This window comes from Desmodus rotundus, chromosome 2, assembly GCF_022682495.2.
Source record: "Desmodus rotundus isolate HL8 chromosome 2, HLdesRot8A.1, whole genome shotgun sequence".
Classification (NCBI taxonomy): Eukaryota; Metazoa; Chordata; class Mammalia; order Chiroptera; family Phyllostomidae; genus Desmodus; species Desmodus rotundus.
Window position 1 is genome coordinate 155,434,199 of NC_071388.1, and position 17,330 is coordinate 155,451,528.

General features: G+C 39.4%; 1 protein-coding gene and 1 pseudogene across 3 annotated transcripts in view; one reads left to right on the top strand and one right to left on the bottom strand.

Annotated features, from left to right (window-relative positions):
• B3GALT1 (beta-1,3-galactosyltransferase 1) overlaps positions 1-17,330 on the top strand; it is a 510,742-nt gene that overhangs the window by 439,986 nt on the left and 53,426 nt on the right. The gene's annotated exons all lie outside the window — the stretch shown is intronic.
• On the bottom strand, positions 1,780-17,305 carry LOC112322233 (lymphokine-activated killer T-cell-originated protein kinase pseudogene; annotated as a pseudogene).

The window sequence follows — 17,330 nt, forward strand, 5'->3', positions numbered from 1 at the left end:
TCTTTCTTTCTTTCTTTCTTTCTAACTAAAGTGTCCTTTATTCTACACTATCCTATTAAAGTTTCACTATTTTTAAACCAGAACTGTGAAATACTTAATATATAATAAGTTAATTAAAAATCTTTTTAAACAATCTCAGTACAGAAAATGTGTTTAATAAATAAAAGCAAAAAGCAAAGATCTGGGGACAGGCAAGAGGTCAAGACAAGCCTTAACCAAAAATGTTTTAGAAATACCCAAGGAATTACTTGTTTAAGCCATATTCTCTCAGCTTCCAGTGACCATATTTAATAAGTGCTTCAGCCAAGAAAGACCAGCAAAAAGTTTAATGTTTTAAAAACTAAGCAAATGCAGACTCACTGGGTTGGCCAAAAAGTCTGTTTAGTTTTGTCCACAAAATAAAAGACACATTTTTCATTTTCACCAATAACTTTATTGATTTGAATATTTTGAGCATGTCAGCTTTCTCCTGCATGGTATAACATTGATTGCTCTCAATTAATGTCTTGATTTGATCACTATCAACTTCAGCTGGTCTACCTGACCATGGAGCATCGTCCAGTGAGAAATCTCCAGCATGAATCTTTGCAAACCACTTTTGACTCATTCAGTCAGTCACAGCACCTTCTCCATACACTGCACAAATCTTTTCTGTGTGTTTCAGTTACCTTTTTGCTGTTCTTGAAATAATAAAGAATAATATGCCAAAAATGTTGTGTATTTCTTCCACCTTCAGTATTAAAATGGCTACACAAAAATTTACCAATTTGAAAATTTTGTTTATTTTATTTTTAGAAAGAGAGGAAGGGAAAGAGAAAGAGAGAAACATCAATTTGTGGTTGCCTCTCACATGCCCCCTATTGGGAACCTCGCCCACAACCCAGGAATGTGCCCTGACTAGGAATTGAACAGGTGACCCTTTGGTTCACAGGCTGGCACTCAATCCACTGAGCCAAACCAGCCAGGGAAAATTTACCAATTCTCATAAGTGAGGTTTTTTTAAGTGCATGCTGATACAACAGTTGTCACAATGCAATCTAACAAAACTGTTTTGAATGAAGTTAAAGACAGCTAGAGCCATCTTATGGGAAAAACAAATGAATTTTTGACCAACCCAATATTTTGTCCTGTACAAAGTACTCATTGCAATAGACCCATTGAAATAGATTTGATAAAGATCATAATAAAATTATTGGTCACTCAACCCAAATTAATGTTCAACATAAGAGTTTATAGTATTTTATTGCTAGTACTTTAAATCTCTATGAACAAGTTCAAATATTTGCTTCTTTAAAAAATTTTTTTTAAAATCCTCACCCAAGGATATGTTTATTGATTTTAGAGAGAGCAAAAGAGAGAGAGAAACATTGATCAACTGCCTCCCATATACACCCCGACTAGGGATTGAACCCGCAACCTAGGTGTGTGCCCTGACCAGGAATTGCACCCACAACCATTCTGGTGTATGGGATGAGACTCCAACCAACTGAGCCACCTGGCCAGGGCCAAATAATTATTCCTTAAATTTAAAGTAGTTTCTTAAACTTTATAGAGAACTCACTACTGATCATCATAAGTATACGTGAAATACCTTTATAATAGAAATAGTTGTCTACATGTTAACAAGGTGCTATGGTCCTAAAATACGCCACTTTCAAAGAGTCTAATAATGGATTATCATAGTAACTATATAAATGTATCACAGTGAACTGAACAGCTATATACGTGAGCCATACTTGAAGCTCAGGTAGTTAAGAAGATGAAGAGATCACTGGACATCTATTTCAAAGCTTCAACAATGTGCACAGCACAAGGACGATCTTTAAGATCTTCATTAGTGCATACAGAGAAGAGTTTGATTACTTTCTGGTACATTTCATTCAGTTTTTCCATATTAATAGATGGCCTAGTTCCCAAAGCTGCATTATATGCTGTATCATCAAAGTCACTTTCATCAAAAATTTTATCTTCGTCATCACCATCTGAAAGAATGATGTGTGGAATAGACAAAGTCATTACTTCCCACAGAGTAAGGCCAAAGGCAACCGTGTCTGCCTCACCACCAACACCACTTTCCCAAGCTTCCTCGGGTTCCAAAGCTCAGTGCCAATATAACAGGACTCAGGGTCAGTTACAGGCATATTTCATCCGATGGTAGAGAGACTCCTACACCACAGATTTTAATTGTGTCAAAAGCATCTTTAATTACAACATTTGAAGACTTTATGTGTCAATGAAGCAATTTCTTACCTTGTTGCAGATACTTTAACTCTTTTGCCATGTTCAAAGCAACTTTTAAAAAAAAATTATAGCTGCTGGAAAAGGACCTGGGCTGTCTTTATTTCATTCTTCTATGAAGTCATTTAGGGACTTTTCACCCCAGTTTTCCATAGCAAGACAGAGACTGCCGGCACTGGCTTCAGTGAGAGCAGATAACCTACACTGTTTGGTGATGAAGGCTGTTCAAAATCTTGCCTTCAGCAGTTAGCTTCTTTTGATACACACTTGGATAATGACCATCACATCTAGAATTAACCTTTTTCACAGCCCAAGGAGAATAGATAAGCCTCTTGGAGATCTTTTCAGAAGGTAGATAATTACCCCCGTGCTAAAGTCAAGCTTCTGTGGAAACAGAGAGGCGGGAATATTTATACATGGAGTTGAACATAGTACAGATTTCCTTTTTTCAGATAACTTGCTGGTGTCTTGAAATTATTCATTTCTTTTATTGCAATAATCACTCTAGGCACTGAGCTGCATGGCTCAGCAGTCACATTCCCAGCAGAGAAAGAAGCAGGTGACAAGAGGTTCACGCTAATGCTGTTGGGTTTTTTTTAATTTTTATTGTTATTCAATTACAGTTGTATGCCTTTTCTCCCCTTCCCTCCCCCCACCCCAGCTGAACCCACCTCCCTCCCCCACCCCCACCATCCCCCCCCCCCCCGATTTTGTCCTAATGCTGTTTTAAAGACTGGGCCCAAGTGGCCCCCAACAGGGCCCTGCAGCTACCTCAGCAACAACCAGCCAACAAGCCCACCCCCCAACAGTTGTTGTCCTCCTGGCTTTCAAAAGCATGCCTGCAGCCCCTGCAGGCTACAGTAGCTCTAATTTCTCTGATGGGCTTCTGGTTATTGTAATATTGAACTCCCCCACATCATGACATAGCAATAGCTTAAGGTAAAGATGACAGAGGTACCACATACATTTCTGACACTGAAACCTAAGCTCTCTCTCGAGTTAGAACATGCCGCCCTTTATCTCCCTCTAGAAGCAATCACAGGCTTACTTATTGGACAGCTAGTATGAACATAGCACTGGACTGAGGACTAGAGACTCAGAAATAAATAAGGGATGGCCCCTAGCTTCAAGGAGCGTGTGGTTTATTGAAGCAAACCTGTAGATTTACAAGTACAAAGAATATTCACTTTTTACTTCCAAACCAGCCCATTTTTCAAATGAGCTTTTCTAAAAGGGGGGAATCTTGAAGATTCTCCACCACCAGATACTAAAATATCTGCACGAGAGGCAACCACACATTGATGTTTCTCTCCCTCTCTCCCTCCCTTCCCCTCTCTCTAAAAATAAATTAATTAATTTAAAAAAAAAAGATTTTGACCCTTCTCTAGGTGAACCAATAGATCAAAAAAGCAGAAGGTTTTGCTGTGTATCAGTTATTTGCCTCAATCTTGAAATTAATCATAAGGCACTTAGTAAAGCCCCTTTGTAGTAACAGAAAGGCCAACTTCATTGTCACTGTCTTTCTAACATGCTATCTGTTGAGCAAATTCTTTTTATTTCCCTCTTTTAAAAAGTTTCAGTTGGAACACACTAATGTGATAAACTGTTGACTTTCATCCTGGCCACCCAATTCCACAAAGTCAGAATGATCAAAGAGTAAGCAATTTCTCACTTTTCTTTAATCTCACTGCTTCCATGGGAGATGGAAGTAAACAGTCCCACAGAGCTCCAATTACCAATATCAAGATAAAAAAGAAATGGCTTTCCTTTTCCACCTTTGAAATTATAAATAGATTGATGTAAAATAAATTTCAGAGCCTCAAGTACTCACTTGCTTTCTGATTGCAGAGTGGGTTCTGACTAAGAAAAATTAAGTGAGTGAAGGAGGAGAGGCAAGCGGGCTTCTCGGCAGCCTCAGCGAATACCAGGCAGCCCACACCAGTGTCCACTGTCAGGCTCAACTTGCCTTTGCTTTTTGGCAAACTGTAATTTGCATTTTTCCAAGAGCCTCTGTAGCAGATATATGGTTAAGAGAATTAAACAATCATTAAAAGAGATCCAAATTATAAGGAGAGGTAGAAACAATTTGATACTACATTGTCTCAGAACAGAAACCAATGGGGAAGAATATTCTGGAACCATGACACTGTTGTTCCCTATTGAACATTTTAATTAGGAAAAAAAATAAATAAACTCTGAACAACTCTATTTTACATTTGGGTTGCTTTCTTTTTGTCCTGGGTAAAGTTCTCAATGCTTCTTTGGCAGAATTGTCCTTTTAATTGCATGATTTAATTAAAATACTTGGTTATTCCATGTCTGTCTTAAAAATAACTCCTCCATAAAATTATTCTTTCTCAGCTCGATGGTACCGTGGGGGATATATATTCATACCTTCGAGTCGGTCCAGGGCTGTGTCTGAGGGAAACCCTGGCTCCTTAGCTCATGTCTGTGCGAAGGTGCACTGCCCCCCACCCTGTACAAGCAGAGAGCCGCGCCGGCATGTTTTCTCATCGGTCATGGTAAACGCACAGTCCTACCCCTGGTTGATTTCAGTTTCGAAGTTTATAGACCATCCATCCACCATCAATTAGCATTATAGGAAACCAGCTCTCCAAGGACTTTTCCTGAGACTTAACCTTGCATTGTCAGCGATGCAGGTATTTCTAATAGCAGAGGGTATGAAGGAGCCTCTTTCTGGAACTGCCTTCACTAAACTGTGCTTTAATATTCGCCTTTGGCTTTCATTGGACTTGATTTATTTTTTTATTTTCAAACGTGATAGGTTTATTTTATTTTGCTCTGATGCAAAACCAAAGACTCCACTACAGCATGCACTTGATTTAATAATTGGTTGTATGAATTATGCTTCCACATTTAGATAGTCATTATATAATTTAATCTCCCCCACCATGTAGAAGTTATTTTGTAGTTTAATGTAAAATATAACTTGCTCTCCCCTGAGACACTGGCAGGTTAATTCCTTTCACATTTAAAATGTAACTAACTTGCCGTGTTTCTCATTTTTGCACTGGCTGCCGGGAAGCTCAAATGCAAATATAAATAAGGCCTCCAGCCACTGGTAAAAATAACTTATAGTTTAACTTATCTATTTATAACTTGGGCCTATTTTTCCATTTCTTTTTGTGTGTGTTATAATTATATCTTCTTTATGTCTTGGATATTTTGTTGGAAAGAGATGGTGTACAACTAAATTCAACAACTGAAATATTCTTGTTTTCATATAATAATTTGCAGATTTTAAAACATATAAAGGATTTTATAAAGAAACAGTAATCAGATATTGTGTCTTTCCCTCTGAGAACAAGGTTAAACATAAATGAACACAATGGATTGCACAAGACCCTAAGCAGCAATTAGTCAAAATAAAGGGTTTTTTCTATTGTACTAGGTCGTTGAGGGAGATCGCAGGAACACATTTGAGAGACCGTGAAATGAAGGACAATTTTGGCACTTTTTCCACATCACCTTAAAAATGCCATTATTATCACAATGAGTTATAGATTGTCTGTACTTCTGAGGCCTTATTAGCTGTTGGCTTCTAAAACACAGGGCTGATGACTAAGTCATTCCTAGTAAGTACATAGCATGATATCTGACCCATAGTAGGGCTTCAATAAATATTTTTAATGCCAAATAAGTCTTTATTTATTCAGAGGCATTCCTGTGTGAACTAATATTTCTAGGTGCTTTCCAACCTTATGATTTCAGTGACAGCAATTTCATTTATGTTGCTGTAGATACCATTTCATAATATGGTGCTTGATGCAACCTCTTGTTTCTCTAATAGTTTTTCTGTGAAAATAGAACATATATTATCAGATTAAAATAAGCCTATAGTCAGCCTTTTGTCCAGCTGTTCATAAAATGTATCAAAATCAACTATCAAAAACAGACCATCTCTTTCCGAAGCCAAGAAAAATTAACAACATATTGGGAAGATTTCTTAATTTACTAGCTTTTGAAAACTAAAAAGATAGTCTAGCAAATGTAAAGAGGAAGTCTGAACAATTTTTTCAAACCAACTCATTAACCCTGACTTTGAGTTATTTTTTAATTGAGGTATAATTGACATATAACATTTTATTAGTTTCAGATATACACCGAAGTGATTCGATATTTGTACACACTGCAAAATGATCACCACAGTAACTAGTTGCCACACATCACCATACAAATGACCAAAACTTTTCTTCCTCATGAGAACTTTTCAGATTTATTTTTCGATAACTAGCAAACACACTCTGATATTATTATCTCTAGTTGCATGGAATACTTCCCACAACATTTATTGTATATCCGGAAGTTTGTATGTCTTGACCCCTTCCCCCGTTTACCCCATGCCCCAAACCACCTACCATGAGGCAACCACCACTCTGTTCTCTGTGTCTATGAATTTAGTTTCGTTTTTTCATTTGCTTTGTTTTTTAGATTCTGCTTGTAAGTCAAATCATATGGTATTTGTGTTTCTCCGTCTGACTTATTTTACTTGCATAATATCCTCAAGGTTCATGCATGTTAGCACAAATAGCAACATTTCATTCTTTATTATGGCTGAGTATACATGCCACACCCATCTGCTTTATACATTCACCCACAGATGGAAACTTAGGTTGTGTCCATATCTTGACTATTGTAAATAATACTGCAGTGGACTTAGGGGTATGTACAGGTTGGGGCAAACATAGGTTTACAGTTGTGGGTATGCAAAACAGTTTATTCTTGTATTGTTATTTATTAATTATTGTATTTTTCCTATGAGCAACTGTAAACCTACTTTTGCCCCACCCTGTATATGTTTTAGAATTAGTGTTTTTGTGTTCTTTGAATAAATCCCAGAAGTGAACTTGCTGGATTACATAGTAGTTCTATTTTAAATTTTTTGAGAAACCTCCATACTATTTTCCATAGTGTCTGCACCGATTTACATTCCCACCAACAGTGCACAGAGTTCCTTTTTTCCACATTCTTGCCAACACTTGTTATTTCTAGTCTTTTTGATGACAGTCCTTCTAACAGGTATGGGACGATATCCCAGTGTGGTTTTCATTTGCATTCCCCTGCTGATTAGTGATATTGAGCATCTTTTCATGTGCCTGTTAGAAAAAGGTCTATTCAGATGCTATATTCATTTTATATTGTTTGTATTTATACTTCTTTGTATATTTTGAATATTACCCCCTTATCAGATATATGATTTTCAAATATTTTCCCTCATTCATAGGTTGCCTTTTTATTTTGTTGATGGTTTTCTTTGCTGAGCAGAAGCTTTTTAGTTTGATGTAGTCCCACTTGTTTATTTTTGCTTTTGTTGCCTTTGCTTTTAGAGTCAGAGCCAAAAAATTATCACCAAGATCGATGTCAAGGAGCTTACTACCAATGTTATCGTGTAACAGTTTTATTGTTTTAGGTTTTTGTTCAAGTCTGTAATCCATGTTGTGTTCATTTTTTTGCGTATGGTGTAAGATAGTAGTCTGGTTTTACTCTTTGGCATGTGGCTATGCAGTTTTCCAACCACATTTACTGCAGAGAATGTCCTTTCCCTGTTGTATATTCTTGCCCCCTTTGTCATAAACTAATTGACCATATGTGCGTCGGTTTATTTCTGGACTGTCCATTCTCTTCCACGGATCTATGTGTCTGTTTTTTGTGCCAATACCATCATGTTTTAATTACTATGACTTTGTAATATAGTATGAAATCAAGGCGCCTCCAACATTGCTTTGCCTATTCAGGGTCTTTTGTGGTTCCATATAAATTTTAAGATTGTTTATTTTATTTCTGTAGAAATGACTTTGGAATTTTGATAGAGATTACATTGAATCTGTAGATTGCTTTGCGTAGTAGGAACATTTTTAAAAATTTTTATTGTTATTCAATTACAGTTGTATGCCTTTTCTCCCCATCCCTCCACCCCACCCCAGCTGAACCCACCTCCCTCCCCCACCTCACCCTCCCCCTTGATTTTGTCCATGTGTCCTTTATAGTAGTTCCTGTAATCCCCTCTCCTCACTGTCTCCTCCCCACTCCCCCCTGGCTATTGTTAGATTGTTCTTAACTTCAATGTCTCTGGTTATATTTTGTTTCCTTTTTTCTTCTGTTGATTATGTTCCAGTTAAAGGTGAGATCACACACTTCTCCAAGGAAGACATACAGAGGGCCCAGAGACATATGAAAAGATGCTCAGCATCACTAGCCATCAGAGAGATGCAAATTAAAACCACAATGAGGTACCATCTCACACCAGTTAGAGTGGCCAACATAAACAAATCAACAAACAAATGTTGGGGACATTTTAACAGTATTAATTTTTCTAGTCCATGAGTGTGGGATATCTTCCCATTGATTTGTATTGTCTTCAATCCCTTTCCTCAGTGCCCTGTCACATGCAGTGTACAGGCTTCCACTTCACTTCCTTGGTGACGTGTATTAGTAGGTATTTTATTCTTCTTGATACAATGTAAATAGATTGTTTTCTTAACTTCTGTTTCTAATAGTTCACTGTTAGTATATAGAAACACAATGGACTTTTGTATATTGATTTTGGACTCTACACATTTACTGGTTTGTTTATTGTTTCTAACACTTTTTTGGTGGAGTCTTCTGGATTTCTATATATAAACTTATGTAACTTAGAGAGTTACATTTTTACTTCTTCCTTTCCAATTTGGATGCCTTTTTGTTATTGCCTAATTGATCTGGGTAGGACTTCCAATACTATATTGAATAAAAGTGGCAATAGGGGGCATCCTTGTCTTGTTCCTGATCTCGCTTCTGTTCTTTTAGGGCGGGTTCCACTGCCCTGTCTTCCAAATTAATAATCCTTTTTCCTACCTCATCCAGTCTGCTACTGTGTTTCTTTAGTTCAATTATTGTATTGTCAGATCTGTACCTTTTGTTGGATACTTTCTTACATTTTCTATCTCCCTGAAGTCCTCACTGCATTCATCCCTTCTTCTCCAGTGTTTGGAGAGCATCTCTACGACCATTACTTTGAACTGTTTATCAAGTATATTTTTTATTTTCATCTCATTCAGGTTTTCTTCCTGAGGTTTTTGTCTTGTTCTTTTGTTTGAAGCATATGCATTTGTTTCTTCATTTTATTTTATTCTGTGTTTCTTTGTTTCTATGTATTGGTAAAACAGCTACCTCTCCCAGTCTTGAAGGAGTGGCCTTGGCTAGGTAATAAACCTTATTGTTCAACATTGCCCTTGCTTTCTGTTATCTCTCGAACCTTTGCGATTGTCTAAGCAGCCATATTCATTCTTAATGGGTCCCAGTTGTTGAGGGTGTGCCAAGACCTGTCAGTTTTCCACTGAGAGGTATTTCAGTCAGCATCCAGTTTCAGGCTGATGAGAAGCCAGATCTTCAGGCAGCAGCTTTCAAAATATGCAAATATATACAGTTCTGTGTGTCCACAGTCATAATCCCTGCTGGCCTCCAGACCAGGTGATCTGGAGATATCCCTTGGGCGACAGTTGCAAAAATTGGGGCTCCCCTGGGAGGCGCCTGCAAACTACAGCAAGGCCGAGAGGAGTGTAAAGGTGGCATCCCCTGGCCTACTTGACCTGAGGGCACCTCTGTAGCCTCTAGGTGTATAGCAAACCTAAAGCCTCTCCCTCAGGCTGAAGCTCCAGGACACGTAAGTAAGCCTTTTTTACAGAATGACAGTGGTGTGTTTCAGTCGGCCGTCTTGCAGTGTCCTGGGGTTGGTAGCCTCCTGAGAACTGTGTTTCTGATTGTTATACTTTTGCGGCACCCAGATATGCAGGACCCCCTTGCCACCAAAGCCAAGTGATCAAGAAGCATCCTGTGTGGACTGCATGGTCCCACCAGCTTTAATGAGAGAGCAAGAGAGCTTAGCAACGCAGTGGGAGTATGCAGGGCCCAGGCAAGCCCACTGGCTTTGGCTACGCAGCAGGAGAGCACAGGGACTGTGTGCGCCCACCAACGCCAATGCAGAGGAAGAGCTCAAAAATGGAGCCTAGCAACACTTCCGTCCCTGGAGAGTCCCAACAGGTCCCTGCCCCTCTGGCAGACGCTTCAAGATTGGCAAATGAATCTTCCTCTATATGGTCTGTGCCTTTCCAACTGCTGCTTGTAGGCTGGGCCTCTGGGAGAGTGGGTGTGTTTGCGGGCCCTTTAAGGGCAGTCTCAGTGTTCAAGCCTTTTGGGTCTCCTAGGTATAAGACCGGGTGGTTTTCAAAGACAGATGCTTTGGGGGCTCATCTCTCTGGGGCAGGTGCCATGGAGTCCTGATGTGGCCCAAACCCCTCGTTGCTCAGGGAGAAGCTCTGGAGTTGTGAGAATTCTCCCAATTGTGGGTTGCCACTGCAGGAGGTCAGGTTTTTTTTTTTTCAAGAACATGTTTCGGCCTCTCCTCTCCATCTCAATGTGGCCCTTTTATTGTTTGTTGTAAAGGAGGTGTTCAGCTAGTTTTTAGTGTTTTTCAGAGGAAATTGTGTCATATGTAGCTGTAGATTCAATGTGTCTGAGGGAGGAGGTAAAGTCAGGATCTTTCTATGCCAACATTTTGAACCACGACCCCTTAAGTTTTGAGAAGTCATGCTTTCTAGAACGTTCTCAATGGCTCTTTGTGTTCTTATTCCTTGTGGCTGGTGCCTGCTCTTGTCAAGCCATGAGGGTATTATAATCTTATTTTTAAAAATGAGGAGGGAAGTTTAAAGCAAATGTTAAAGGGCAACCTAATTACCCTATGAAGTCTGGAATGTGTAGAACCCCAAACAAAAGTTCTGAGACTTAACAAAACCGCTGTCTGACCTAATAGAAGTCCTGTTAATGAGTTAATGTACATATACTAGGTGTGCGTACATACAGATTCTCCCCCTGGAATATAAACTTTGCCATAGCAGGGATCTTTTTCTGTTTTGTGCTCTGATGCATTTCCAAGTGCCTAGACTAATGCCTGACCCTAATCTATTCTCCTTAGACATTTGTCGAATTAATATAAAAGGTTCGTGCTCAGGGAATAATAGTATTTTATTATTAGCTCCATCTCCATTCAAACCTTTTCCATAACTTTTTTCAGAGACATGAAATCACTGAGACAGGAACCCCAGGAGGAAAAACAGGGGACATACGAGCAGCTTCCAGCACAGGCAGTGCTGAGCATCCTTGCGCAAGGCCTTCTAAAATTTGGAACCTCCAGATTATTTATGCTCATGATCAAACAACCTCCGCAGTCCTTTTTTTTGCCATGAAATCAAATGTTTATGAAGGGATAACTACCCCCATTCCATTCTCCCCACAGCCTATTCCTTATTATCATGCCATCCTATTCGCAACCATCTTCCCAAACTCTTCCACAAAAGAGCAAAATCAAAACAGAAATAAAGATATGCAAATTATACTTCCAAACTAAAATGAAGGTAGTGAAAACACTGGAAGTATTGTCTGTAACTCAGCCTCCCAACCTAACCTAATAGACCTTTGAGACTTTGGACTTATGATTTAGTGTTGAAAAGCCCTCTGGAAACAGGGCTTCACAGTATATTCAAACTTATCTTTCACAGTCACAAAATCGTCCACTGATCCTGGTCTTGGTCTGTGCCTGGGGATGGAAAGGGGTGTGAGTGTGACCTGTCCGTGGTGAGCCCTCATAGACCACGGAGAGCCTGGACACGCAGCAGTTGTGCGCTAAGCCAGGGGCCCTGGGCTCACAGAGCTTTACGGGGTGGGGACTAGAGAAAGTGTGAGCAGGATTCTCTGGACCTGAATTTAGAAACCGTGCATGAAAAACTCTTTCAAAAGAGTCACTGAATGTATTCACTGAGGGTTGTTTTTATGTGACAGAAATTCATCAGAGTGGAAGGTGAATAATGAGTTAATGCGCTGGCGATTTGACAATGCATGCTTTGGCTAGATTATGTAATCATATTCTGAATAAATTAAAAGTATGTATATGGGGAAGAGAAGGAATTGAAAGAATATTTAAAATTTTATGCACACACACACACCCCTCATTTTTCGGACTATAAGATGCACTTCCCCCCACCCCAATTTGGGAGGAAAATAGGGGTGCGTCTTATAGTCCGAATGTGGCTTACCTGGTTTGCTGGGGACAGGGGGTGGGGGGCGGTGGTAGAGCAGGGTTTTTTTCCCTATTTTCCTCCTCTAAAACCTAGGTACATCTTATGGTCTGGTGCATCTTATAGTCCAAAAAATACGGTATATACATATACATATACATATACATATACACACATATATATATGTGATGGGGCAAATTAGGTTTACAGTTGTTTGTATGGAAAATAATATAATAATTAAGAATATAAGACCAAACTGTGTTTCGCATCCTCACAACTGTTACCTAGTTGTGCCCCATTCTGTATATAGTTTTCCTATATAGGTAGTATATAGTGTATATAAATATATAGTTTTTAACACTCTACTGCAAAGACTGAGTCCTGAAGCTATACTAGACCCTTAAGGGTACTAGCAAAAATAAAGCCAGGTGGTGTGCATGGGTCCTAAATCAAAGACCCATCGATTAGGAAAATCACCCCATCTTGTCTGTCTTCCCTTTGAATAAGGGAAATCATTATAAACGTGGCGACCGAAGAGAAAAATGCGAACCTTAGATTTAAATAATTATTTTTTATCAGACTATATACTTAAAATTTAAAGGTCTGGTTTACACATAAAATGAAATCTGGAGTCTATATTTGTGATCTTTTATCCACTTCACATATGCATTACTAAAGTCGGACTGCATTTCTTAGGAACAAATACAACAGTACGTCTGCTTTCCATGGAATCTCCCTAAAGGGCATCGATGTTTTCATCGGCTACAATGAGCTACCTGGATGTCATGCCGCAATACAACATGACAGTACTTACCCTGGGATGATTCAGCATGGCAGCATGATTTGGGGACAGAATTTAAAGTATTTCAGACTAAGTTAACATATTAGCGAGGACTGCACAGGATTTGCTACAGCTTTTCGAGTCTAAACACATTAAACATCACATGATCCCTGGGCATCCCTAACACCAAATACCAGCAATCATGGAGTTATTGTGGGGAGAAGATGCCATGAATCAGCCAGCTGTAATCTTCTCCTGGTACAGGACAGAGTGGGATTTCATAAATGCTGCCCAGGGTGTCCCAGCACATTTGATGGCAGGAGGCAAGAGTCATTTTTCACTCTGCACCCACAAGCAGTTGAACTGCAAGACGCGGTTAGATGGGAATTTACTATTGTCCTGCAGCCACCAAATACCTGGACATGCTGATGTGGCAGCTTGCACTGCCGTCCTCCCTGTGAGCTCAGACTTCATGTGAAGTGTGAAGCCCAGTGCCTACAGAGGGTTTAGCACATAGGAGATGTGATTGTCCAGTTGACAGCAGCCTTCAAAGTTGCAAGGAACGAGAAGTGATTCTCAGACTCCTAACGCAAACCTAATGGGAAAGAAGGGTGTGAGAGAGCCACCTAGGAGCCAGTACCTCAATGGGCACATTTTTGTTTTAGTCTTTTTAAATATAAAAGTAATACTTGAATTTATGTTTGCTACAATTCAAGCAAAATAGAAGTATGTAGAGTAGAAAGAAGTACCTTCTCACTGACAGCTCACACTAGTCCGCTCCTATCCCCAGAGGTAACGGAGGGTGATTGTTCACTGAGCGTTTTATTTTGGGGCTATGGCTAAACATTCAAAGTTAATATAACCAAATGGTTCGATGATTCTTATAATGGGACTCATTTATAATTGAAAATCCCATTATATCTATCATATCCTCCTTTATATTCTATATCTCCAGTAAGTCCCTATTATAACTATTTTATCAGTAACTCTTGAAATACATTACCACAATGCATTTAATTCAGGAAGGAGAATGTCTTATCATTTAAAAGTTTGTGGTTGGCTCTATAGGTTGTTGCTATGTTTTTAGAATCCATGTATTGAAAAAGCAGTAATAACAAAAATCTGCAGTGGATTCTACACCACTTTAAAATAATTTCACATTTTTCTTATCACAAGAGCATATTTACACATTTGAAGAAATAATAGCTACATGTACAAGGCACTATTTAGGCTGAAAATAACGATTGGTGTGCAAGTGGACTTGTGGATCAGATCACTTGAGGAAATTAACTTGTCACTGCTGGTCATGTCCACCCCCCCAGCACAGGTGAGGCACACACACCGGGGGCAGAAGTGTCAGTATGGGGCTATAGAAACTTTGCACCAAGCAGGGAGGTTCTTCTAAATTAAACCCTTTTAAAATTACAGTTGAAGCAATACTGTTCTAAATGGGTCATCATTTAATTTTTAGATATTTATGCATTTTGAAGAGCAAATAGGCTTTCTATTCCAAAATGGCTCAATTATGTTTTGATTGCAACATCAGATTTTCCGAGGACCTTGGATCTCAAATACTGTATTCATTTATACATAAGTTGATAATTGCTTTACAGAAATCAGAACTGTTGCGTGGTAGTGGCACAGTGAGGGTGAGGCAGTGGTTTCTGTCACCCTAGAGACTTCGCAATGCGATCAGCTTTATTGATTTTGGAGAGTAAGTGTTTGCTTCTGTCTGATTTTAGGTATCTGCATCTTCCATAGAAGGAAGGGGAGGAAGTGGGCTGGTTCCTGTGCCTCTGGCAGAGCCTCCCCCAGACAGGCAGGGGGTGAGGGGGTGAGGCTGGCAGCAGCTCACCCATCTCCATGATCTCTAGCAGGTGGTTTTGCTGTGAATACCTGGCTTCATTGTTCTCTGAGGCAAAGGCCTCAGAAATGAAAGCACATTCAGTCCTTTAATCCAAGATTTTCCCAAGGGACACATTTCTTTTTCATAAAGAGCACTGTGAGTCACCCATTTACACCCTCGTTCCGTCATATGTACCACAACCCCATGGAGCACGAGCGGTTCTGGGTGTGCATTTAGCCCTGTGAAAGAGTTGTGCTTTACTTTAAGGAAGGCACATTTCACAAATCCTTTGTATTTATTACTATTTTTTCCCAGAGGAAATGTATTACAAGGATATATATATATATATATATATATATATATATATATATATGCCCTGATTTGTAACTTTTCTCAAAATTTCTGTTTTATTTTTCACTGAAAGAAAAAGATGAACAGATTGGTTTTTACGAGCCACACCAAAAACTTTTAATAGAGGGAACAGATGGACTGCTTCGATACCAAGTCTTTTGGGTTACTATTGCACTAAATTTAATGAGTATAGGCAGAACCAAGTAATTACTAATGTACAGTGTTCTTCCCCTTATTCACTGTTTCACTTTCCACAGTTTCAGTTACCCAAGCTCAACTGCAGTCCAAAAACATTAGATGGAAATTTCCAGAAATAATTCATGAATTTTAAATTGAGCACTGTTCTGGGAAGCATGACGAAAATCTCATACCGGCCCCATCCCACCTGGGACTGAATCATCCCTTTGTCCGGCCTGTGCATGCTATATGAGCTACCTGCCCCCTTAGTCACTTCCTAGCTATCTCAGTTATCAGACGACTGTTGTGCTTTCCCAGTGCTTGTGTTCAAGTAACTACTGCTTTGCTTAATAACGACTGGCCCTAGGGCCGTTTACATAAGTTTTATTACAGTGTATTGTTATGCTGGTTTTATTTTATTAGTAGTTGCTCTTAATCTCCTACTGTGCCTAATCTGTAAATTAAATTTGATCATAGGTGTGTATGAATAAGAAAAAACATAGAACCTTAAGTCCTCACTTAACATCATTGTTAGGTCCTACAACGTTAAGCCAAAGGATGTATAGCAAAACCAGTTTTACCACAATCTAATTGATACAAACAAGAGTTAAGTTTTTATGTCATCCCATCAACATTATAACAAAACAACAGCAAGCACCCACTCGGGCTCTTGGAACGTATCCCTGCAGATAACGGAATACTACAGTAGCTTTCAACTCTAAATTTGGTCATTCCAGCCATCTGTGCACTAGAAAGCATGCCTTTGTTGACAGCCTAAAGTTTAAATAACAGCCAGCTAAGCTTGCTAAGCTTAGTAGGTCCCACTTCTTGCCCCACACAAAGAGAACAACACAGACCCAAAGGCAGCTTGTTAGATAATATTTTAGTAAATTTCCAGAAAAGTCTGCACATCACAGACATTTCTGGAATTTTACTGGGAGAAAAATAGTTTCTTCTCCTTATATCTGCCTGGTAAAATGTAAAATTTCCTTCTGGAAGAAATCATGCAAAAATAATAGTACAATAAGAAACCGAGGATGTAGCTCGCTCACCCTGTTGTCAGCGCCACAGTGGGCAGCCCAACCATCAGACAGGGGCCAGGCAACAAAGAATGATAACAGGTGATTTTGCTGTCAAGGGAGTGAGGTGTAAGTGGATTCCAGGCCCCTCAGTGAGTGAGTTTAAAAAAAAATAGCATTAAGTAAAGTACTAGAGTAACAGGTATAAAATGCATTCATGTAGCACAGTTGCAGTGAAAATTGTAAGCCTTCTGTTAGGAACCTATTTCCTGAATGTCTGATGTTCAGATTTAGCCCTTCTATGAGATCATGAGTCTTACAGGCTTCAGTTATCTGTGTTTACCAAACAGAAGGACTTGTGTTTTTAACACAAGTTCTACCATCTCCCTGTTCACTCATGACATCACCCTGATTTCCCCCACAACTTAGCCAAGGCATGAAAACACTTGCACAGTGACAGGTGGAACTCCCCATTCCTTTGGAAGGTCTACTAAGGAAAATGTGCCCAATTTGGAAGAAACAGATGTGCATTTTCTTTTTACATCTGAGTGCCCATCAATAAAAAACAAAGGCTGAGAGAAGAGCTTTCCTTTCAGAGAAAAACATTTTCTCCTCCTATACTGGGCCTCGTGCTTGCCATGCCACAACTTCAACAGGTCCCACTGATCTCGGAATACAGAGATCCCCATGCAGTATGACCCATTAAGAGCAAAGGGGACTCTCTGTAAGTCCTACCTCCTAACTTCCCACCCTCTGCAGGAGCTGCTGCAGGTTCTCTGTCATTCCTCTCTCTGGTCAGCATGGCTGCTGACTCCTGCACCATATTCGCTGGGTGCCTCTTAGGTCAG